The following is a 25,470-nucleotide window of genomic DNA, read 5'->3' as shown; positions in this document are numbered from 1 at the left end:
CCATTGTTCTTCACATCTGTATACTGTGATTTAAGATATCTCCCTATTTCTATAGGATCCTCTCCTCTGAGATGTCCCCCTATTTTACCAGAGGTCTACCCTGACCATGTGTGTCTTCCTAATCAACCAAGTGTGTCCATATTGACCTGGGATGTCTCTCTAATTCTCCATGTGTATCTACCCTGATTTTGGATGTCTCCCTTATTCATCAGGGTGCGTGTTTTCTGATCTGGAATGTTGTCCTGATAACTTGGGTTTGTTTACATTGCTAAAAGAAAGTTTTTAACAGACAATTTACTGATCTTATTGGCTTTTTTTTTTTTTGAGGAAGATCAGCCCTGAGCCAACATCCGTGCCCATCTTCCTCTACTTTATATGTGGGATGCCCACCACAGCATAGCCTGCCAGGTGGTGCCATGTCCACACTCAGGATCCAAACTGGCAAACCCCGTACCACTGAAGTGGAATGAGCACACTTAACCACTGCCCCACCAGGCAGCCTTAATCTTGTTGGCTTTTATTTAGCAATTCATGAATTGGGCAGCATGTAATCTGGCAGATAGAAAGGAGCTCCACAGAGCAGTACAAGGTGAGAAATTTTTATAGACCAAAGTGAGCAGGAACAAGGAAGTTATACGGGGCATTTGCTGATTGGTTAGAGCAGGGTAACTGTCCTCACAGGGAGCAAAGGGAAGTTTTGGAGCCGAGTCAGGTAACTTATGCTGAGCAGGCAAGTGCTAGTTGGCCGACCTAGGCCGTCCTTTTTTGGGAGAGTCAACCATAGAAACTTAAGTTTTGGTTTGCTGATGTGGGGCTTAGCATGAGTGACTCCATCTTGGACCTAATCTGGTTACTTTAACACTTCCCCCTTTTGAGCAGACTCTCATCTTACTGAGAGGTGTGATCAAAATCTAAGGCTAAAGTGATACTCAGTCACCACTTTTGTCATCTATGTTGGGTCTCCATGTAATATTTGCAAGTCACATATTCTTGTAGATGACCATTTTCCTCCTTTTTCTTTTGGTGTTCCAATCTCAGTGAAGTCATCTGTCGGTGGGCCAGTGTTTGTGAACATATATTTGAGAGCTTTGAGAAATTATAACACATTGGGAAGACTACAGTGATGACTATGAGAAGAATAACACCCAAAGTTTGGAGCGCACTCTGAAGCCAAGGTCTTCATGTCCCAAATCAGCTGAAATCAAACAGGTTGAAGAATGATTCAGGGTTAAGTTTAACCTGCTTAAGGCAAGTGGCTTGTTTAACTATTTCATGCAATTGTGTCTTGATTCCCCAGAAGCGTTTATCTGATTACAAGAGGTATTGTCTATAGCATACCTACCTGCTCAGCAAGGAGATAGTCAAGAGCTGTTCTATAATCTAAGACAACTTTGGCAGGTGAGTCCAATGATCTATTCTGGGAAGCTATAGCTTTGGCAGAGGACCCTCTATTTCCCCTAAAGCAAGCAACAGATTTCTAATCATTGTTTTTTTGGCACCTACTTCCAACCAAGGCAGTAAGGACTGCCGAAGGAGGCAGAGCCTGAGCCACATACGCGTCCTGGTAATTCTAATGTGAGTCTGTAACTCAGGTTGAGAGGTGCAGCACAGTGTGAAGCCTCAGTCTGGTTGTGGACAGAGACATGACTAGGTAGCCCAGACCACAGCTTCTTACCGTCTTCCATCTATGTAGACGTTGAGTTACCTAGGGGCTTTGAGATTTTCCAGGGGCCCTCTGGGAAATATTCACAGAAGAGTGGCAGTCCTCTACAGATAAAGATGTATCTGGCAGGAGCACAGTTTATGCCACCAAAAGAGGTATTTCCCATAGTGAAGGCTGTCAGAATAGTGGAGTTCAGGGTGATCAGCCAAGGCTCCAGACTGAAAAGGTGACAGCCCTGGAGGCCAGTAAGATGTAGGGGCCTGTAGCCCTCACAGCTGTTTTATCCTGGTTCCCCTTGCCTTATGTCTCTTTCTTTTTACAGAGCCTAGAAGCAAGGTTCCCTAGGTTTGGCGTTGTTAACCAGAGACAGGGAAATTGACTCCCACGATTACGGAGTCTGGCACAATAGAGAGAGGGCTGAGTCTGCTCCAGAGAAACTGAGGCACTGGAAAGCAGGGAGAAGTTTGTGACGGGCAGAACTACAGGATCATCAGCCTCGTGACAAATCCAATGGTCAGTTGCATGACCTCCTTTGTGATGGTATGAAAGATGAGAACAATGTCATTATCTTTCCAGAACAGAGCAAGCAAAAAAGGTGGACAAAAGAATCATAAAGACCTTCATGATATATAAATTAAGGCAAGAATTAGGAAAAAGATAATCAAAGAGGGGAGGAGGAATGGAAACAAACTTTCTTGATCCAATGTCATTGGAGGAAGCAGTCTACCACGTGGTGTCAGCTGCTTCTCTTCCTGGTCAAGTTAGTTTTGATTCTCCGCCATCAATGCAGGACCAGAGGGCAGATCGTTCCACTTGTGAAACGTGCACCCAAGGTTTGACACCTTGTAACTTGGCAGTGGTGTCAGCATTCAAGAGCGCTTGGTAGAATCTTTCCATGAATCTCTTTGAAGACGAATCCCTTTTGCAAAAGCATCAAAGTAAATCAATAACTGTCTGTAAGTGACAAAACCTGATGAGAGTTCATTGATTAAGGAAATCTAGTCATTTCTGTGGCATAGGTTTTAACCTCATAACTGGGATTATGATAACATTCTACCTGGATATATGAGACTCCTAGGAATTTCATATAATTTCTGGAACATTTATATTAATAACATGTATCCATACAAATATAACCTAAGAAGCTTTGGCATCCCTTCTTATTTCACAATGCTTTCTATATAATTTAACATATCAAATAAATCTAATTAGTTTAACATCTTACCAGGTAAAAGACATATCCTTTGAGATTTTTCCAGGGGCCCACTGGAAAATCTCAAAGTTAGTTTGAAGTCAAAAAAGGCCTCCATTTAGAATTTGATCTTGACAAGTTGTGAAAAATGTCAAAACATTTGATTAAATTGGATCATGGATTATTATGAAATAATACTTAATTATCTATTTAACCAACGTGACAATAGAAGATTTTCAAGGCAAATAAAGAAGGTTACAGTTGTGAACAAAATTTAGCTCTTTTAATATTGAGAAGACTCAGCTCTCCCAAGTGATCAAAGACCTGATAAAGATAACATGAAGCACAAGAAATTCTGGTAAGATACAAAAATCTTTGCTTTCCAGATAGATTGCCCAAAAGGCAAAGAAAAACCTTTACAATTTCTTATCAAGGGCAGACCCATAGTCCAAGAAAATTTTGCCCTTTTCACAGAGAAAAAACCAAATTCTAGTTTTGCGTTAGTGTACTTTTGGTATTAAAACTCATTCTTTAAAAATTTCATTCCAATCTAAGCCAGCTTGACCACATATAAAATTCCTTTCCCAAAATTGCTTTTCCACAAACCTCCTACAACATTTCATATCCATTCAGGTTTTGTCCTATATTTTCTTCTTTCCAATTCTGGAACAACCAGTCCTTCTACTTTAGGATAAAAGTACTCTCTTTTTTCCTTAACAAAAAAACACGTCCTTCACCTTTCCTTATCCAAAAACACATTCTACTTTCCTTATCTACTTTTCATACACACTTGTTTCTTTTCATCTTTATTATTTCTAAGTAGTTTTAATTACATATATTGATTAGAATTCTTAACCTTAGAATCTTTAACTTCTAGTTAAAACTACAAAGTAAGCAATTCTGGACTGTTACACTAGCGTTCTGTGGACTGGCAAATTGATAAATATGTTTAATAATTTCTAGAAGTACAGTCTTCCTCAGAGTAAAATTTCAATAAGGCACAAAACACGTTTACTAATAGACCCAAATATTTTTAGTTCCTCTGTAATAAGCCAAAAGTAAATAAAACTGTGTTCAGTAATTAATGTTTCAGTATTTTTTCTTATTCATAAATCATCTAGATATTGAATGATATCCATCCTTTAACTCAATTCAGTATAACTTTAAGGTTTCAAGTTACTAAAAAGGTTTTGGAAACTATTTTTAAGTATACATTCCATAAATCATAATGATTGAAAAGTTCATTTATAAACTTTTCTTACTTACATCTATTTATTTGTTCTTAACCATTATGTTTAGCTTACTCATGAAAATTCCATGAGACATTAAACAGCTAACCATCTTTTTTGCTGACAAATTCTGTAACAGCGATAATGAGTTTATTTTTTTAGTAAACTTATGTAGAATAAAAGTTGTATGTCCACATTATATTTAATATTGATAACTCTGAAGACATGCCTGTTTTAATTAAACCAACAAACTTGAACTAGCTTTTATTTATGGAAGATTAGCCTCAATCACATGAACTTAAAAAACATTTGGATTAGTTTCCATATTTCTGAGAGTATACTTAATTTATACAAGCACTTATTTAAGCCAATTAAATAAATCTCTTTATAAATTAATTTTGGCAATACAATCCAGAAGTAGAAACATCACACATCTATAATATGCATATATATATAGAAATAAACAGATGCGAACAGAGATCTTATAGCTTTCATTTTAAAATTTTACCCATGAGACAGATACAATAATGCAAAACACACTAGTTTATAAAAGAACAGCTGGATACAGATTGTGTTTCTGGCAGATGGAATAAGTTAAGGTTACCTACTCAGACGGCTTAAACTTTTCACTAATATTTGTGGAGAAGACAATATTTTTCATAGGCCTAGCTTCCGAATAGCCTTTCTTTTCTCTTCTTTTTTTGGTCCTGATAAAACCTCCCTCCCTGAAGTTTGCATCTCAAAGAGATAGCTCTGGTTTCCTTCCCTCTAGGAGGAACATTTACATCTCAAAGCCGCAGAGAAACAATGAAAGTTTCTCCAAGAAGGACTTTTGTTTCCGAAGTCCAGATCTTTAGCAATATCTACAAGGCTTTTGATATGAATAGGGGAAGTTTCAGGATTGGTAAAGATGATATGTAGGTTTCAAATTGTTTCCAGAGCTACATTTCTGTCCTTGTAAAAACTCAATTTGTGGGGTGAGCCCCATGGCCTGGCGGTTAAGTTCAGCACAGTCTGCTTCGGTGGCCTGCATTCAGTTCCCAGGCACAAACCTACACCACTCATCAGCCGCCATGCTGTGGCAGCAACGCACATACAAAACAGAGAAAGACTGACACAAGATGTTAGCTCAGGGCAAATCTTCCTCAAGCGAAAAGAGGAAGATTGGCAAAAGATGTAAGCTCAGGGTGAATCTTCCTCAGGAAAAAAAACAAAAACAAAAACTCAATTTGTAAGACAAAGACAGTTATTTTTAATTCCTTAAAGAATTGGGTTGCAACCTGAATGCTGTCCAGGAGCTGATGCACCCATCCAACCACATTATCTTCAGTTTTCTATTTTATATCAGGGAGACTTTCAACTAAGATGGAAATCAAAAGATTCTTATGTTCTAGATTTAGAGCTGTGTGTCTTTGGAGTCTTTTAGTAAAGCCTTCCACAGTGACTTCAGAATGTTTTTCTTTCCCTCTGGGTACACAGTTTCATTTTAGTTTAGGAATTTTTTTAGACTTTCTCCCCTATCAGGCTCTTATATCAGCTTCCAATTTGGCCAACTTTTGACCATAGAGCTCATTTTGAAAAAATCCTTTCAAATATCTTCTTAACAGGTTTTCGCTGGGACAAACAATAAATATCCCTGGCGATACTGAACTCCCTTCTCTTCTTCTTTTAAACCGAAGGTATACCTATATATAAAGTGATTCAACCAAAACCAAAAGACTTTTGTGACATATCCGTGGACTCAAGATATGTCCCCTAAGAAGATGCAAAAGATGCACTCCTCCCAAGATTCAAGACCACTCCCAAAGATAGCCTAAAGAAAGACTTAGACAATTCCTCTGAGAGCTGGCAACAGTCGGTAGGACAATAGCCATAAATGGGGTATAACCCACATTTCTGTCCAGCCATACCCCCTCCTGAAAGCTGAGCTGCCCAACAACCTCTGTGCCCCAGGCAGGCAGAAGGCCAAGCCAAGTTCTCAGGACACAAAACAAGACAGACAAGAAAGCAATAGCTGCCCCAGGGAGGGAAAGGATTGATAACCAATGGGCACCCCAATACTAAATTCATAAGAGTCTGAATTTGGAAAGGGAGAGACAACGTGAAATTTTACCTTCCTCTCTCGACCAGGCACTACAGACTGACTGTAATATTGGTAAGTATTAATATTTATGTAATAAATATATAACATTTGGTCAGTATTCTTACCCTTTGCCAACTTCTGCCAGTTTTCCCTGGATCCTGTCTGCAGGCTCCAGAGCAAGTGGGGTGGGTATCCCAGCAGGTCCCATCTGGGTCACTGGGAACTGTAGAGGAGGAAAAAATTCTCCCTCCACCCTTTACAGTGAGTTCTTGGCCGAGACCCTTTTTCTCTAAGGCACCTTGTAAATAAATAAGCTTATCTAGGTTAAAAGTTTCCCACTGCGACCGCTGTAACTCAAGATTATCCTTAGTGAGATCTTGCCATTTTTGAAAATATATACAACTTCAGAACCATAGTTTTTAAACATATAAAGAGCTGGTGTACTGGAAGGTGGAGCACTCAATCCTTTAGAACCTGAGGATCCTATGTCTCCTCAGCTTCTGTTAGACAACTTTGTCACTCTTATCGTAGGTGCACACCACCAAAACCAGCAAATCCGAAAGTGAAAGTCTGGACTGAGCCAACAGAAGCCAACAAATTGGGCCTGTGGACTAACCAAGGCAAGGGACTCCAGGCCTCCAAATGGAACCGTCTGTTAGTTCAAGCTGACCTGCTAAGGCCTAGACTGGAACCTCAGACTAACCAAGGGTGAGGGACGCAAGTTCCAGGCAGAACTGTCTGCCCGCTCAAGCTGACCTACTAAGCCTGGACAGGAAAAGCCGTAGATCCGAGAGCTCAGATGCAGAAAGAACAGAGCTCGGATCTGAGAGGAACTTACCCATGGTCCTCGGAAATGGCGAGAAAGACAGAGAAGTCAAATGGTTCAGCAGATACTAACACCTGCATATCTTGTTGTCCCCAAAGTCATCAGCAATCTCCTTTGGATCCCATCCTTGTCCCCAAAGCTGTTAAAAGAAAATTTTCCATAATTTATTGATCTCGTTGTCTTTTATTTAGTGATTCATGAGTTGGGCAGCATCCAATCTAGCAATAGAAAGGAGCGCCGAAAAGCTGTCCAAGGCAAGAAATTTTTATAGACCAAGTGAGCGGGAACAAGGAAGTGACACTGGGCATTTGCTGAGTGGTTAGACAGGGTTACTTCCCATATATGGAGCAAAGGGAAGTCTTGGAGCCGGGTCAGGTAACTTGTCCAGAGCAGGCAAGCACTGGCTGGTTGACCTAGGCCTGCCTTTTCTGGGAAATCAGAGCATAGAAACTTAGGTTTTGGTTTGCTGACATGGGGCTCAGCATGAGTGACTTAGATCGTGGACCCAATCCGGCTACTTTAACAAAGCTGACATGAGATATATCCATAGTTCCCCACATGTCTGCCCTGATCTAAATTCTCTCTCAAAGTCCTCTGGTAAGTACACCTGAGCTCGGATTTCTCCCTAATACCCCAGATGTCTATTCTCAACTGGAATGTCTCCAGAGTTCCCTAGTTGTATCTAACCTTATCTGGATATACTGTGTATACTCTGACCTGGGATGTCTGATGTTTCGTGTCTCCCCAGTACAGAGATGTGTCTAAATGGCCAGGGACCTCCCCAGTTCCCAGGTGGGTCTACACTGACTTTGTGTGTCTCCCCACTTCCCCAGGTTTGACTGCCCTAATGTTGGAAGTCTTCCACTTTTCCCATGTGAGTCTACAGTAGTCAAGGATGTTTCCCTAAATCCCAAGAAGTGTCTACTCTGACCTGGGATGCGTCCCTAGTTCCACAGGTGTGTTAACCCTGAACTGGGATGTCTCTAATTCCCCAGGAGTGTCTTCCCTGAACAGGGATGTCTCCCTAGTTCCCCCAGTGTGTCTACTTTGATGTAGGATGTCTCCCAGGATATACGGATGTCTCTACACTGACATGGGACATCTCCCTAATAGCCTAGTTGTGTCTAATATGACATGGGATGTTCCCATAATTCCCCTGCTGTGTCTACGCTGACCTAGGATGTCTCCCTTAATCCTCTGTTCCGTCTCCATTGACCGGGATTGTCTCCCTAATTAGCCAGGTATGTCTGCCCTGTCCTGGGATATCTCCCCAGTCCAAGCATGTCTACCTTAAACTGGGGTGTATCCCTTGTTCTCCAGGTTTGTCTACACTGACCTAGGAAGTTTCCCCTTTTTCACAGGTGTTTCTACCCTGAATAGGATGTCTCTCTCATTCCCCAAGTGTGTCTACACTGACATGGGATAAATCCCTAATACAAACTTGTCTCCAGTATGGACTGGAATTTTTCTAATTCCCAATGTGTGTCTGCTCTGTCTTGGGTTGTCTCCCTACACTCCATTGTGTCTACACTTACCTGGGATATTTGTCTAGTTGCTCAGTGTGCATGCGCAGACCTGGAACGCTACCTAACTCCCCAGGTGTGTCTGCCCTAACCTGGTATGTCTCCCTAGTTCCCAGGTGTGTCAATTCTGAAATTGTTTGTCCCACTATTTATTCAAATGTCGCTTACAATGCCTCCCATTTTTTTTCTCTGACCTGGATTGACCCCTTCAATCCCAGTTGTGTCTGTCATAACCAGTGATCTCTCTCTAGTCCCCAGGTGTGTGTTCACTGACCTAGGATATCTCCCTAAGTGTCTCGCTAATTTCCCATGCGATGGTGCATTAATGTTAGATGTCCTATTTTCCCAGGTGTGTCTACCCTGACCTGAGATGTCTAATAACCCAGGTGTATCTACACTGGCCAGGGTTGTCTCCACAATTCCCCATATATGTCTGAGCTGACCAGGGATGTGTCCCTAATACTCCACGTTTGTTTACTCTGATCTGGCTTGTCCCTATAATTCCCAAGGTGTCTTCCCTGAACTTGGATGTCTCCATAATTCACCCTGTGTTTCTACACTGACTTGGAATGCCTCCCTATTTCCCCAGATGTGTCTACACTGACTTAGGATGTCTGTCTGCCTGTCTGCTCTGTGTGTCCCCAGTGTGTCTGCTGTGATTTGGATGTCTCTCGAATTCCTCAGGTATGTCTACAATGACCTGGGATGTCTCCGTAATAACTCAGGTGCATCTACTCTGGCCTGTGTTTCTACTTTGATGTGGGATGTCTGCACTAACCTGGAATTTCTCCTTAATTCCCCAGGTGTGTCTGCCCTTACTGGGATGTCTGTTTAATAACTCAAATGTGTCTAAACTGGCTGGAGATGTCCACTTTATTCCAAAATAAGTGCATCTATTTTGACCAGGGATTTCTCCCTAATAGCCCCAGTGTGTCTACTCCGACATAAGATGTTTCTTTGTTTCCCCAGGGGAAGCTACCATGACCTAGGATGTCACCTGGTTCTCCAAGTATTTCTACACTCACCTGGGAAGTCACTGTTAACTTGAATGTCTCTCTAATTCTGCAGCTCTGTCTACTCTCATCAGGGATGCCTGCCTACTAACCTTGATGTGTATAACCTGAACCTGGATGTCTCCTTAATAATCGGGTGTGCGTTCCTTTACCCGGAATGTCTTTTTTCCCAGGTGTGATTACTCTTACCTGGATTGTCTCTCTACCCAGGAGTGTCGATCCTGACCTGGGTTGTCACTCTAATTCCACAGGTGTGTCTCCATTCAACTGGATTGTCTAATTCCACAGGTGTCTGCATTTAATGGGGATGGCCACCTAATTTCCCAGGTGTGTCTACATTCACATGGGATGTCTCCATAATGCCCAACGTGAGTTTAATATAACCCAGGATGATCCCTACATCCCAGATATGTCTACCCTGACTAGAATTCTTCTCTAAACCCCAATATTACTACTTCTACCTGGGAAGTGTACCTTGTTCCCCTCGTGTGTCTACCTTGACCAATGATGAGTCTCTATAACACAGGCGTGTCCACTCGGACCTGGTATAGCTGCCTAATTCCCCACATGTATCTTGGTGACCGAGAGTCATGCTAACTAGTTGGCCACTCTCTCAGGTCAACTGAGAGAATGATCAAAAGGGAGGATGGTCAAAAAAAAATGAAAAGGAGGCCACAGTTTGAATAAACCCCTGGACCAAAGACTCAGTCATGTGACCAAAACTTAAAACTGTCCTGACTCCCAAAATTCTGACTCTGATTTTAAACAAAACTTAAGCTTTCCTCCTGTCAGCGTGACATGGCAGCTTCCAGACTAATCAGCCACAATCAAGGAGGCTAATGTGATGAAAAGGAATGTGAGTTTCTCGTAGCCGGTCAGGATAGAAAACAACGCGCTTGCACATCCATGCTCCGTACCCTCAGCTGGCCCTGCTGAGAGCCCAGTTCTTCACCACTTTCAGTTTGGATGTTCCTCTGTTCCCAAAAAGCTTGTTTCTCACTCAATAAAATATTCATATCACGTAAAACTCACTGAATTTTCTTTTCATAGTAGACACATCTGGGATTAGAGGGACATCCCCGGTTAGTACAGACACGCCAGGCGAGGCAGAGAGACGTGGGGAACCAAGGGGACACACCCTACAGTGATGTGGACATTCTTGGGGAACTAGGGAGACATCTCGGGTGAGAGGTGACAAGCCCATAGAATTAGATATTCAAGGTCAAGGTAGACACAGCTGGGGAGTAAGGAGACACCTCAGGTCAGAGTAGACACATCTGAGGAGTTAAGGAGCCATCCTAAGTCAGAGTTGACAAGCCTGGAGAATCAGCAAGACATCAAAGGTCAGAGTAGACACACCTGGGGAATTAGAACGACATCCCAGGTAAGGATAGAAACTCATGGAGAATAAAGGAGACATCCCACACCAGTGTAGACAAACCCTAGGAACTAAGAAGATATACAAGTTCAGTGCAGACCTACGTAGGAGACATCTCTGGTCGGAGTAGACACACCTGAGGAATTAGGTGAGACATCAGTGGTGATGCAACTAGGGAATGAGGGAGACCCCCCCCCAGGTTAGTGTAGACATACCTAGGGAATAGAGAGACATCTCTGGTAAGAGAAGAAATGTGGGGGACTAGGGAGACATCAAGGGTGAGAGTAGACACTCCTGGAGAAATGGAATGAAGTCCTGGGTCAGAACAGTCACAGCTGGTGAGGTAGGGACACATCTCGGATCAGCTTGTATTCATTAGGACATGAGGTATATACCCCAGGTCAGTGTTTCCACAACTGGGGCACTGTTGAGAAGGCCAAGTCGGGGAAGATGCACCTGGAGAATGTGGGAGACATCCCACGTGAGAACAGTAAACCCGAGCACTTAGACATCACAAGACAAGTTAGACACAGTGGGGAACTAAGGAGGCATCCCAGGGTAGACACATGGGGAATCACCTGGAGAATTAAGTGACATCTAGGTCAGAGTAGTCACACCAGCCTTAGACAAAGACCAGGTTAGTGTAGACAAAGCTGAGAAACGAGGGAGACATCCCTGGAAATGAGGGACTAAATCCCCTGTAGTCACACCAGGGGGAAAAGGGAGACATCTAAGGGCAGTGTAGACACAGTGGGAATTAGGGAGACTGCACAGGTCTGAGCAGACAGAGCTGGGGAATTAAGGAGACACCTTAGGCCATTGTAGATACTCCTAAGAATTTATGGTGACACCCCAGGTCTGTGTGCGTAGGCCTGGGGAATTAGGCAGATGAACAAGATCAAGGAAGACGCACTCAGGGAATTAGGGACATACTCTAGGTCATAGAAGATGCATGTGGGAACTTAGTGAGACTTCCAAGTGAGTGTGCTCTCACAAGCAGAATTCGTGAAATGTTCCAGTTCAGAGTAGACACACTTGGGGATTTAGGGAGACATTCCAGGTCCAGGTAGACATGCCTGGGAATTAGGAGACATCCCAAATCATAGTAGACACACCTGAAGATATATGAGACATCAAATGACAGTGTTGACACACCAGGGAATTAGGGAGCTATCGCAGGTAGTGTAGACACAACTGGGGAATTAGGGACACATGCTGGGTCAGAGTAAAATCACTTGGTATGTAGGAATCATCCCAAGTTTGAGAAGAATGTTTGGGCAATTAGGGAGATATCCCAGGTCAGTGTAGATACACTCGGGGACATGACCTCCCATGTCAGTGTAGACTGTGGAAATAGGAAACATCCCATGTCAGAGTGTCATATCTCAAGAATTAGAGAGACAGCCTAGGTCCGTGCAGACATACCTGGTTAATTAGACTTCCCAGGTTAGAATGACCCTTGTGGAAAAGTGAGAAAATAACCCATATCAGAATAGACACACCTGGGGTATTACTGAAACCTCCTAGGACAGTGTAGACACACCTGGGGTATTCTGGAGACATGGGTCATGAAGTAGACCCATGTTCCAAAGTCAGAGTAGACATCCATGGGGGAATTAGAGGGTAGTCCTAGCGTAGACACAACTATTTTATTAGGGAGACATCACAGGTAGTGTAGACACACATGGGGGACTTAGGGAGACAACCCATTTCAGTTTAGACATACCCGCACTATGAGGCAGTCATCCCAAGTCAGTGTAGACACACGTGGGGATATACAGAGGCATCACAGGTCAGGGTAGTCACTATTGTGGAATTAGGAAGACAAACCCTCACAGTGTCAACACATCTAAGAATTGGAGATCTATTCCAGCTCAGTTTAGACACACCTGAGATATTACAGATTTCAGGTCAGAGTAGAAAATCAGAATAGGGAGACATATGAGGTTTGCATAGACACGCCATTAGAATTAAGGAGATGTCTTGTGAAATACGTACCTGGATAATTAGGGAAACATCCCAAGGTGGTGTAGACAGACTGGGGATTTATGGAAACAAGCCAGTTAAGCATAAACGCACCTGGGGAAGTAGGTTGCTATCCCAGGCCAGGGTAGACACCCCTTGGATATTAGGGGCTATCCTGGATCAGGGTAGACACACCTTTACACACTTACACCTTTAGAGAAAAAACAGGTTAGAGCAGAAATACTTGGGGACCTATGTAGATATCCAAGTTCAGAAAAGAAACACGAAAGGAAACGGACAGACATCCCAGGTCAGTGTAGACTCGCCTGAGGAAGTAGGGAAACACCCAGGTCAGGGTAGAAACACCCGTGGATCTATGAAGATATGTCATGTCAGAGTAGACACACCTAGAAAATAATGGGACATCCTGGGCAGTGCAGACATATCTGGGAATAAGAGAGATGTCCTAGGTCACAAGTGACACACCTAGGAATTTAGGGAGATAACCCACGTCAGTATAGACATGCATGGAGAACTAGGGAGACAGCCTGGGTCAGGGTGGACACTCTTGGGGAATTGGAGAGACATCCTAGATCAGAGGAGACACATCCGGGGAACTAGGTAGACATCCCAGATTAGACACAGCTGGGGAGGTATGGAGACCACCCAGGTAGTGTACACACTCCTGGGGGAATTAAGAGACATCCTGTGTCACAATAGACTCACTGGAGAACTAGGAAGACAACCAATGTCAGAGTTAGACACACCTGGGGAATTAGTGTCTCATCCTAGTTCAGAGTAGACACGTTTCAGGAAAAAGAGAGACATCTCATGTCAGTGTAGACACTACTAGGAAATAGGAAGACACACTAGGTCAGAAAAGATGTACCTAATGAGTTTGGGACACGTATAATATCAGGGTTGACACACCTGGGGAATGAGGACCTCCCAAGTCAAGGTAGACCAAACTGGGGAATTAGAGAGAGATCCCAGGTAAGAGTAGACACATCTGGTTTGTTATGGAGACATACTTGGTCAGGGTAGACAAACTAGGATGTTAGGCAGACATCAATAGGCATGCCAGGGAAATACAGACACTCCCCAGGCATTCAAGAGTCATCCTAGTTCAGCATAGGCACAACTAGGGAATTAGGGAAACATCTCTGGTCAGTGTAGGTATTCCAGAGGTTTTAGGAAGACATTCCAGGTCAAGCAGACAGGCCTGGAGAACTAGAGAGACTGGCTGGTTCAGTGTAGACACACCTACACCTAGAAAATTAGGAGACATCCCAGGTCTGGGTAGACACACCTGGGGAATTAGGGAAACATCCAGGTCATAGTAGAAACACCTGAAAATTTAGAGAGACAGACATCATCAGGGTAGACAAAACTGGGGAATTATAGAGACATCCCAGGTCAGGTAGGAAATACTAGGGAATTAGGGAGACACACCTGGTCAATATAGACAAAACTAGGTTATTAGGGAGACAACCAATATCAGGGTAGACATAACCCAGGAAGTTGGGGAGATATCTTAGACCAGTTTGGACAAATCTGGGCAATTAGGGAGAAATCTCATGTCTGAGAAGAGAAACCTGGGAAAATAATGAGACATTGTAGGTCAAGGTACACCACCTTGGGGATGAGGGAGATAACCTCAGCTCAGAACAGACACACACTCTGGGTAATTAGGGACACTCCACTAGTCAGGATAGACACAGCTGGTGAATCAGGAAGACATCCCAGTTCAGCGGAGACACATATGGGAAATTTGAGAGACATCACTACTCAGGGTAGACGCAATTGGGGAACAAAGGACACATCTCAGGTTAGAAGAAACACACCTGTGGAATTAGGACTACAACCCAGGTCAGTTTAGACACACCTGGGGAATTAAAGCGAAAACGCAGGTCAGAGTAGACACACCTGGGGGAAAGGGAAACATCACAGGTAAGTGTGGAAACACCCATGGAATTAGGGAGACATCCAAGATCAAAGTAGACAATGAGAGAACTAGAGAGACATCCTAGGTAAGAGGAGACTTACCTGGGGAATTAGGGAGACATTGCAGGTCAGTATAGACACAGCTGGGGGATTTGGAAGATATCCCAGGTCAGTGTAGACACAACTGAGGAATTAGGCAGACATCCCAGCTCATGACTGACATACCTGGGGTTCTAGGGATTTGTCCCCATTCTGCACAGAAGTTCCTGTGAAATTAGGCAGACATCCTATGTCAAGCTAGGCACATGAATAATTAGAGATGCATTCCAGGTCAATGTAGACACATCTGTGGAATTAGGGAGCCATCCCAGGTCAAAGTAGACACATATGAAAAATGTGGTTGACATCACTGGTCAGGGTAGACACATATGGGGAAGACGGGATACAAGCCAGGTCAGAGTAATAACCTGAGGAATTAGAGACATCCCTCATCAGTGTAGACAAGCCCAGGGAATTAACACACAACCGGACTGTGTTAGACACATGTAGAAAATAGAGAAACAGCCCAGGTCAATGTAGATATAACTGAAGAATGATGGAGACATCCAAGGTGAGCGCTGACACACCTGGGTGATTAGGGCGACATCCCATGTTTGGGTGGAGACACCTGGCAATTAGGGAGGTATGCCAGGTCAGGGAAGACACACCTGAGGAACACTGGAGACAGCAGATTCTGGACACACCTGTATATTAGGGTGTGTAACCCATTCAGTGTAGACACATCCAGGGAGTTAGGGAGACATCACTGGTTAGTTTAGACAAAGTGAGGAGTCAGAAAAACATCCAAAATCAGGGTAGAAACCCTTGGGGCATTATAGAAATATACCAGTTCAGTGCAGAAACACCTGGGAATAAGGGAGATATACAAGATCAGTGTAGACAGACTCACCCCAGGGTATGGTAGAAACACCAGGGGGACTAGGGAGACATCTCAGGACAGGGAAGACACACTTGGGGAGGATGGGAGACACTCCAGGTTAGAGTAGACACTTGAAAATTATGGAGATAACCACGTCAGGTTAGACACAGCTCACAACGAGAGGGACTTCCAGTATAGACACTTGGGGAGTAAGAGAGCTATGCCAGGTCATAGTAGACACACCGGGAATAAAGACCACGCACGTCTCAGTCAGGGTAGGCACGCCTGGAACCAGGGAGACATCCCAAGTCAGTGACATCTGGGGAGTCACAAACACTTCTGGGGAACTAGGGAGACATGCAAGGGCAGGACAGATGTAGCTGGGGAAGTAGGGAACATCACAGATTCCGGTAGATACACCTGTGGAATTATACACGCACCCCAGTTCCCTGAAGACAAACCTGGGAAATGGGGAGACATATCAAGTCAGTGGAGACACACTTAGAGAATTAGGGAGACATCCCAGGTCGGTGTAGACACGCCTCGGGAACTAGGGAGGCATCGCAGAGGTGGACGAGTTGGGGAATCGGGGAGCCTTCCAGGTCAGAGTAGACTCTGCTGGGGAATTAGAGAGGCATCTCAGGTGAGCTTAGACGTGCTTGGACAACTTTGCAGAAATTCCCATTCAGGGGAGACAAAGGATGGTATTAGGGCAACATCCCAGGTCAGGGTAGACACGTGGGGGGATTATAAAGACATCCCACGTCAGGGTAGCCGCACTTCACATAAGGGAGACGTCCCAAGTCAGAGTAAACACACCTAGGCAATTAGGACGGTGTCCCAGGTCAGTGTCAACACACTCGTTCTGGTTCGTCCTGCACTGCTCCCTCTGCAAATAGGTTTTAAATTCTCCTCAAGTACATTGTCCTTTTTAAGGGTAACATCTGGTCATCTGGGATCTTTGAAACTTCTGGAAGTTTATAATGGCTGGAGAATCTAATTTTGAAAGACTAAAGTAGATAAAGCTTGCGGAAGACAGAGACCATAAGCTGCCCCTTCAGCTCCTTTATTCGTGGAACTCGCCTGTTACAATATGTACAGTGTCATGGTGACAGGGGGTGGGGACAAAAATCCTAAAAAGCTTGGAAAAGATAAATTTATAAGTTTGGACTCTTGGCTGCAAGTGACTTGAACCTGATTCTTGCTGGCTTGAGGAAACAGGGCTCTTCTTTTTTCTTCTTTTCCTTATTTTTTTTGCTTGCATGCTTGAAAAGGCCGTGAGAGCCCTGAGTCCAGGCACAGCTGCAGTCAGGGCTCAGCGGCATTGGGACCACAGTGTCTTTCTCAGGTGGCTCTGCCTTCTGAATTAAAGTCATTGTCAAGCTCCACATGGCTTCACCCGAAAGGCCCAAACTCAGATCCTCATTAGCATTAGCAGCCCAGACTTTAAACAAACATTTACCAGTCACTTTATGAAAATACCACAAAGCGAAAGTCCTGAAACAAGACGTTCGCTAAATCGGGGGTGTTGTCAAAAAGTTTATGAGGACGATACATTTAATCCAAGACCTGAAGATTAAATATCAACTGAACCAAAGAGATACGGGGAGAGCATTCCGGGCAGAGGGAGCTGCCAACGCATAGCTCTGGATCTGGAAAGATCCCGGCCCTTTGAAGAACTGATTCCAGGTCAGGGCAAGAAACGTACGTGACGAGCTTGGGTTGTCTGGTGTTTCACAAAGCAAGGCAGCTGCGAAGGGCTAGTGGAGTGATGTCAGCAGGACACAGGAACCAGCACGACGGGTTTCTCACTAGACAGGGAGGGGTTAATTCAAACATCAAAAAGAATCACGGCTGTAATGGATTAAAAGACATGGGGCATGTGAAAAAAATCAAGTCTACAAATCAGAAGTGAGAGTGTGAACATGACTACGTACCTCACAGAGATAAAAGGATTAAAAGAGAAACCGTGAACAACTGTACACCAACGATTAGATACCCCAGGGGAAGTGGACAAATTTCTAGAACACACAAACTACCACAACTGACCGAAGAAGAAAATCTGATCAGACCACAACAAGTGAAGAGATTGAACAATAACAAAAACCTCCCAGCAAAGGAAAGCCCAGGACCAGACGGCTTCACTGGTGAAGACTGTGAAACATTTCAAAAGTGACCACGGCGCCCAGTGACCTGTTTTACAGACAACCCCCGCGGCTTTCACCGCTGAGGAACCAGCAGCCAGCACAGCTGCCTCAGAACCCCTGCACATTTCACCAGCTTCCACACGGGTATTTGCATTTTCTGATGCTAGCTGCCTGAGTCCCTCTCTGCCCCTTTCCCATTCCACCCCTGCCAGAGCCCAGCCCTGGCAGCCATCCCACAGCTCTGCAGCCACACCAGTGCAAGACACAGCCTAGGTCCCGTGGCTGATGCCCACTGCTGTGTGTGCACTCAGGGCTAGCCTCTGCATCTGTGCACTTGCACACTGCCAGCCTGATGCCCTTCACGGGCCTCCACTGCCATGCACATGCCCGGGCGAGACTGTGTAGCCACAGGAGAGCATACTGACAGCCGGGAGCCCTCAGCTGTGAGAGCACCCACAGTTGTCCCTGTCCCTTGCTGCCTACCCCAGCCCCTACCACTACATATCTGTTTGCAACTGGCCCCTGCCACTGCACATGCCCTTGTAGCTACACCCAGCAACTGTGTGTGTGCACATCACAGGCTATGGCCACTACTACTGCTGCATCCCCTGGTCCCTAGCTGATGGACCTGGAGGTGCTGCTGGGGACCCTGACAGCCCTCGCAGCCTCTGTGGACCCCACACACATTTGCTAAGGACCACACAATTGTCAATACTGTGGACCCCACCAACATAAGTCAGTGAGTCACCACACCAGTCCAGAACCACTGCTGCCACACACACCCCTATCTGGTGCCCTGCACCACTTATGCACCACAGTATGCTCCCACTTGCAAGTGAAGGTCTTTCCATACTGAAGTCAGCCCATGAAGTCTGGAAGCGGTGACAGCTTCTTCAAATGTGCAGACACCACATAAAGCTACAGGGATCATGAAGAATCAGGGAAACATGACTCCACCAAAGGAGCATGGTAAATCTCGAATGGTTGGCCCCAAAGAAACGCACACCCAGGAAACGCCTGACAAGGATTTCAAAATAATTGTTCTAAAGATGCTCAGAGAGCTACAAAAGAACACAGAAATAATTTAACAGTATCAGGAAAACAATACAAGAACAAAATGAGAAGATCAACAAGGAGGTAGAAAACATAAAAAAGAACCAAACAGGGGCTGTCCCCATGACATAGTTCAAGTTCATGGGTTCAGATCCCAGGCATGGACCTACACCACTCATCAGCCATGCTGTGGCAGCAGCCCACATACAAAATAGAGGAAGACTGGCACAGATATTAGCTCACAGCTAATCTTCCCCAACAAAAAAAGAAGAAGAAAAGAACCAAACAGAAATTTTGGAGCTGAATAATACAGTGACTGAACTGAAGGAACTCAATAAAGAACTTCAACATCTAGACCAAGGAGAAAAAAGAATCAGGCAGAGGAGTAAAAAGAAAAAAAGGATGAAAAGGAATGAAGAAAGCCTACGAGTCTTATGGGACACTGTTACCAAAAGTTCACTCTCTGATCCTGATGCCAATTCAAATAATGAGAACAGAGTCTTGGGAGAAAAAGGAAAGGCTTTACTTTACCAGGCAGAGGGAGCAAAGCAAAGGGCCAGTGCCCCAAAAGTTGCTTGCTCCCTGTTAATAAATGGGTAGGGGTTCTTACTTTGGGTTTTAGGTAGGGGAGGGGGCCATAGCCTTCTCAGTCAGTGTTTTCCCATCAGCCTGTGTCTGGAGCTGCTTCCAGCAGAGGAGACAAAGGATTTCTCAGATGAGTGTCCTTAGCTGTGTATCTCCATGGTGGAAGGCAGACTCTGCCGTCAGGGAGCTGAGGAGTTGGGCCTGAGGAGCTTCGGTTTCTTGATATTCTCTGGACACTAGTTTCTCTGAGAAAGAACTTCAAGGTCCTGGGATCAGCCACAACTTTAGTGGGAGCCCAGAGTGAGGTCATCCGGACTTTAACAATTTGTGACTTCTATTTGGCTCTATAGCTCAGGGGGTCAGAGGTTAAAGAAACAAGCATCTACATTTGAGTGTGACTAAGGAACCAGGGACCTGGGAATGTGTGCTTTTAATTTTAACCCATATATGCTGGGTTCACTGTAGGGGAACCAATATCAGGTCTGATATTAACTAAGAGCCAGTAACACCACCATAAAGAAAAACAATCTACACAACCTTGGGGTCCCAGAAGGTGAAGAGAGGGAGAAGTGGGTAGAAAGCTTATTTAAAGAAATAATGACTGAAAATCTCCCAAACCTGGGGAGAGATTTGGACATCCAAGTTCATGAGGCTAGCAGGCTGCCCCAAAATTTATCTTCTCCAAGATATATGATAAGACAGCCTAAAATCAAACACAGAGAAAATTTTAAAAGCAGCAAGAGAAAAAATTCTCTCATACAAGGGAACCCCTATAAGGCAATCAGCAGATTTCTGAGAAGAGACTTTGCAGGCCAGGAGAGAATGAGACGATATATTCAAGTGCTGAAAGAAAGAAACTACCAATCAAGAAAACTTAACCCAGAAAAGTTGTCCTTCAGAAATGAAGGTAAGATAAAGACTTTCCCAAATAAACAAAAGCTTAAGGACTTCAGCAACTCCAGACCTGCCTAACAAGAAATGCTGAAAGAAGTTCATCAGATGAAATGAAAGGACACTAACCAGTAACACAAAAACATATAAAAAGAAACAACGCACTGGTAAAGGCAAGAACACAGTCAGATTCCAAATGCTCTAATACTGTAATATGGTAGTGGAGGCTAGCCATGTAACTCTAGTATACAGGTCAAAGGGCAAAAGTATTAAAAATAGCTATAGCTACAATAATGTGTTAAATGATACACAATATAAAAAGATGTAAAGTGTGACATCAAAACAAAATCAGGGGAAGAATAAAGAGGTAGAGTTTTTGTATGCTATTGATGTTGTTATCAGCATAAAACAGATTTATATCACACAAGATAAATAGAAGGGAATCAAATTATACCACTACAGAAAATCATCAATTCACAAAGGAAGAAAAGACAGCAAGAGAGAGAGAAAGGAACAAAGGAACTCCAAAACAGCCAGAAGACAGTTAACAAGATGGCAATAGTAAATACTTACCCATCAATGACTACATTAAATGTAAATGGATTAAATTCTATTCTCTAATGAAAAGGCATAGGTGGCTATATGGATTAAAAAACAAGACCCAATTATGCTGTCTGTGAGAGACTCACTTCAGCTTCGAGGACACTCATAGCCTCAAATTGAAGGGATGGAAAAAGATATTCCACACAAATGGAAGCCAAAGTGAGCAGGGGTAGCTATACTTACATGAGACAAGATAGACTTTAAGTTAAAAAAAGTAACAAGAGACAAAGACTGTTATTAAATAATGATAAAGGAGTCAATTCATCAAGAGGATTTAACAAATGTAAATATGTATGCACCCAACATCAAAGTACCTAATTATACTAAGCAAATACAGCTCTGAGGGAGTAATAGACAACGATACAATAATAGTAGGGGAATTCAATACACCACTTTCAACAATGGATAAATTTACAGATGGAAAATCAATAAGAAAATGCTAGACTTGAACTTTAGAACAAATGAACTAACAGACATATATAGAACACTCTAACAGCAGCAGAATGCATATTCTTCTCAAGTGCACATGGAAAATTCTCCAGGATAGATAGGTCATAAAATAAGTCTCAGCATATTTTTAAAAATTGAAATTATACCAACTACCTTTTCCAACCACAGTGGTATGAATCTGGAAATCAATAACAAAAGGAAAGCTGGAAAATTCACAAATATGTGAAAATGAAACTACAATGAAATCAAAAAAGGAAATAAAAAGTATATTAAACAAATGAAAATGGAAACATAACATATCAAAACTTATGGGGTGCAGCAAAAGCAATGCTAAGAAAGAATTTCATAGAGATAAAGGCCTACAGTAAGAAAAAAGAGAGATCTTAAATAAACAACCTAACTTTACACCTCAAGGAACTAGAAGAGTAAACTAAGCCCCAAGTTAGCAGAAGGAAGGAGACAACAAAGATCAGAAATGAATGAAGTAGAGAATAGAAAATCAATTGAAAAGATCAACAAAACTAAAAGTTTGTTTTTTAAAAGATAAACAAAGTTGACAAACATTAGCTAGACTGACCAAGAAAAAAAGAGGACCCAAATGAAAGTATAAAGACAAATGAGACATTACAATTGATACCACAGAAATACAAAGAATCATGAGACTTCTGTAAATATACACAAAAAAATTGGACAACCTAGAAGAAATGGATAAATTCCTAGAAATATACACCCTATCAAGTATGAATCATGAAGAAACAGAAAATTTCAATGGACCAGTAACAAGTAAGGAGATTAAATCACTAATCAAAAACCTCTCAACAAAATAAAGCTCAGGACCAGATGCCTTCACGGGTAAATTCTACCAAATATTTAAAGAAGAATTAACACCATTCTCCTCAAATTCTTCCAAAAAATTGAAAGGGAAGGAACGTTCCCAAACTCATTTTACAAGGCCATCATTACACTGATACAAAAGCCAGATAAGAATACTACAAGAAAAGAAAACTAGACTAATATTCCTATGAATATGGATGCAAAACTTCTCAACAAAATACCAGAAAACTGAATTCAACAGCACATAAAAGGATCATACACCATGATCAAGTGGGATGCAAGAATGGTTCAACATACAGAAATAAATAAATGTGATACACCACATTAATAAAATGAAAGACAAAAATCATATGATTATCTCAATAAATGCAGAAAAAGCATTTGACAAAATCCAACATCCTTTCATTATAAAAACTCTCAAGAAATGATATATAGAATGAACCTACCTTAAAATAATAGAGGCCGTATATGACAAATCCATAGCTAGTGTCATCCTCAATGACGAAAATTTAAAAAATTTCTCTCTAAAATCAGGAATGAGACAAGGGTGTGCATTCTCACCACTCCTATTCCACATAGTACTGGAAGTCATAGCCAAAGCAGTTAGGCAAGAACAAAAAAATAGACATCCAATTTGGAAAAGAAGTAAAATTGTCGTGTTTGCTGATGACGTGATCTTGTCTAATAGAAAATCCTAAAGACTCCAACAAAAACAAAATTTTAGACCTAATAAATGAATTCAGCAAAGTTTAAGGATACAAAAACCTACATATAAAAATCAGTGGCATTTCTATACACTAAGAATGAACTACCTGAAAAAGAGATGAAAGCAATTCCATTTTCAATAGCATCAAAAACAATAAAATACTTCGGGATAAATTTAACCAAGGAGGTGAGAGATCTATACACTGAAAACTGTAAGATATTGATGAAAGAAATTGAAGACAACAAAAATAAATGGAAAGGTATCCCATGTTCACGGATCTGCAGTTAATATTTTTTAAATGTCCATACTACCCAAAACCATCCACAGATTCAGTGCAATCCCTCTCAAAATTTCAACAGCACTTTTCACAAAAATAGAAAAACCAATCGTAAAATTAGTATGGAACCACAAAAGACCCCCAATAGCCAAAGTAATCCTGAGAAAGAAGAACAAAGCTGGAGCCATCACATCTCCTGATTTCTAACTACATTACAAAGCTATAGTAATCAAAACAGTACGGTATTGGTGTAAAAACCTGCAAACAGACCAACAGAACAGAATCAAGAGCCCCAACATAAACTCACAGATATACGGTCAACTAATATTTGACAATGGGAAAAGGATATTCAATGGGGGAAATGGAGGATATTCAATAAATAGGGTTGGGAAAACTGGATAACCACAAAAGAATGAAATTACACCCCTGTCTTAGAACACTCACTAAAATTAACTTGAAATGGGTTAGAGATTTTAACATAAGACCTGAAACTCTAAAACTCTTGGAAGAAAACATAGGGGAAAAGCTCTTTGACATTGTTCTTGCAAATGATTTTTTGGATATGATACCAAAAGCACAATCGACAAAAGCAAAAAGTCAACAAGTGGGACTACACCAGACTAAAAAGCTTCTGTGCAGCAAAAGAAACAATCAGCAAAATGAAAGGCAACCTACAGAATGGGAGAAAATATTTGCAAACCATGTATCTGAAAAGAGATTAATTTCAAAATACACAAGGAATCATATACCTCAACAGCAAGAAAGAAAATCTGATTAAAAAATGGACAGAAGACTTGAGCAGATATTTTTCCAAAGAAGACACAGAAAAAGCCAACAAGTACACGAAAAGGTGCTCCACATCATTAATCATCAGGGACATGCCAATCAAAACTACTATGAAATATCACCTCACCTCTTAGAGTGGCTATTATCAAAAAAGACAAGAGAAAACAAATGCTGGCAAGGACATCAAGAAAAGGGAACCTTTGTACACCGTTGGTGGTAATGTAAATTGGAACAACCAAAAAAACAGGAAAACAGTATGGAGGTTCAACTCTTCAAAAAATTAAAAATAGAGCTACCATATGATCCAGCAATCCCACTTCTGGGTATTCTGAAGAAAGTGAAATCACTATCTCAAAGACATGTCTGTACCCCCGTGTTCACTGAAGTATTAGTCACAATAGCCAAGATATGGAAACAACTGTGTCCATGGGCAGATGAATGGATAAAGAAAATGTGGTAGGTATATATAATGGAATATTATTGTCACAAAAAAGTAAATCTTGACATTTGTGACAGCACGGATGGACCCTGAGGGCATTATGCTAAGTGAAGTAAGTCAGAGAAAGACAAATACTGTATGATGTCACTTATACATGATAAAAACATCAAACACAGAAACAGAGAGTAGCATGGCAGTTGCCAGGTGCTGGGGGGTGAGAGAAATGGGAAGTTGTTGATCAAATGGTACAAACTTTCAGTTATAAGATGAACAAGTTCCGGGAGCTGACGTACAGCATGCTGACCATGGTTAAGAACACTGTACTGTACACTTGAAAGTTGCTGTGAAGCAGAGCTTTGACGTTCTCACCACCACAACAACAAAACGGTAATTATGTGAGGCAGAGGGTGTGTTAGCTAAGCTGACTGTGGTAAACACTTCACCGTATATATGTGTATCAAAGCAAACTTACACAATGTCATATGCCAATTCTATCTCAATAAAGCTGGAAAATAAAGAGAACTACAAACCAGTACCCCTTATGAACACTGATGCAAACATCCTCAAAAAAATACTATAAAACCTAACCAGCAGCATAGTAAAAGAATTCTGCACCACGTCCAAATGCTATTTACCCCAGGAATGTCAGGATGGTTAAACACACAAAAAATAATTCAATGCAAAACATGTAATTATTAGAATTTTAAAAATCATGATCACATCTATCAATGCAGAAAAAGCATCTGACATATTTTAACACACTTTCATGATTTAAAAAAATACTCAACAAACTAGGAATGAAAGGAAACTTTCTCAACTTGACAAAAGACATTTATGAAAAACTATTTCATTTAAGTGAGAGTAGTAATATTCACAGAGACAGAAAGTAAAATGGTGGCTGCCATGTGCTGTGGTAAGGGTTAATGAGGAGTTATTATTTAATGGGCATAGAATTTCAGTTTTG

At 42.3% G+C, this 25,470-nt stretch overlaps 1 long non-coding RNA gene across 1 annotated transcript in view; it reads right to left on the bottom strand.

The window, feature by feature from the left end:
- Window positions 1-507: 507 nt before the first annotated feature.
- LOC123288158 (uncharacterized) overlaps window positions 508-25,470 on the bottom strand; it is a 30,736-nt gene continuing 5,773 nt past the window's right edge. The window contains exons 2-3 of the long non-coding RNA XR_011505288.1: window positions 6,293-7,132; window positions 508-2,582 (exon numbers count right to left, since the gene is read on the bottom strand). This is a non-coding gene — a long non-coding RNA (uncharacterized lncRNA). The remainder of the gene's footprint in view (window positions 2,583-6,292; window positions 7,133-25,470) is intronic.

This window comes from Equus asinus, chromosome 8 (genome assembly GCF_041296235.1).
Source record: "Equus asinus isolate D_3611 breed Donkey chromosome 8, EquAss-T2T_v2, whole genome shotgun sequence".
Lineage (NCBI taxonomy): Eukaryota > Metazoa > Chordata > Mammalia > Perissodactyla > Equidae > Equus > Equus asinus.
This window is presented reverse-complemented; position numbering and strand designations above follow the sequence as displayed.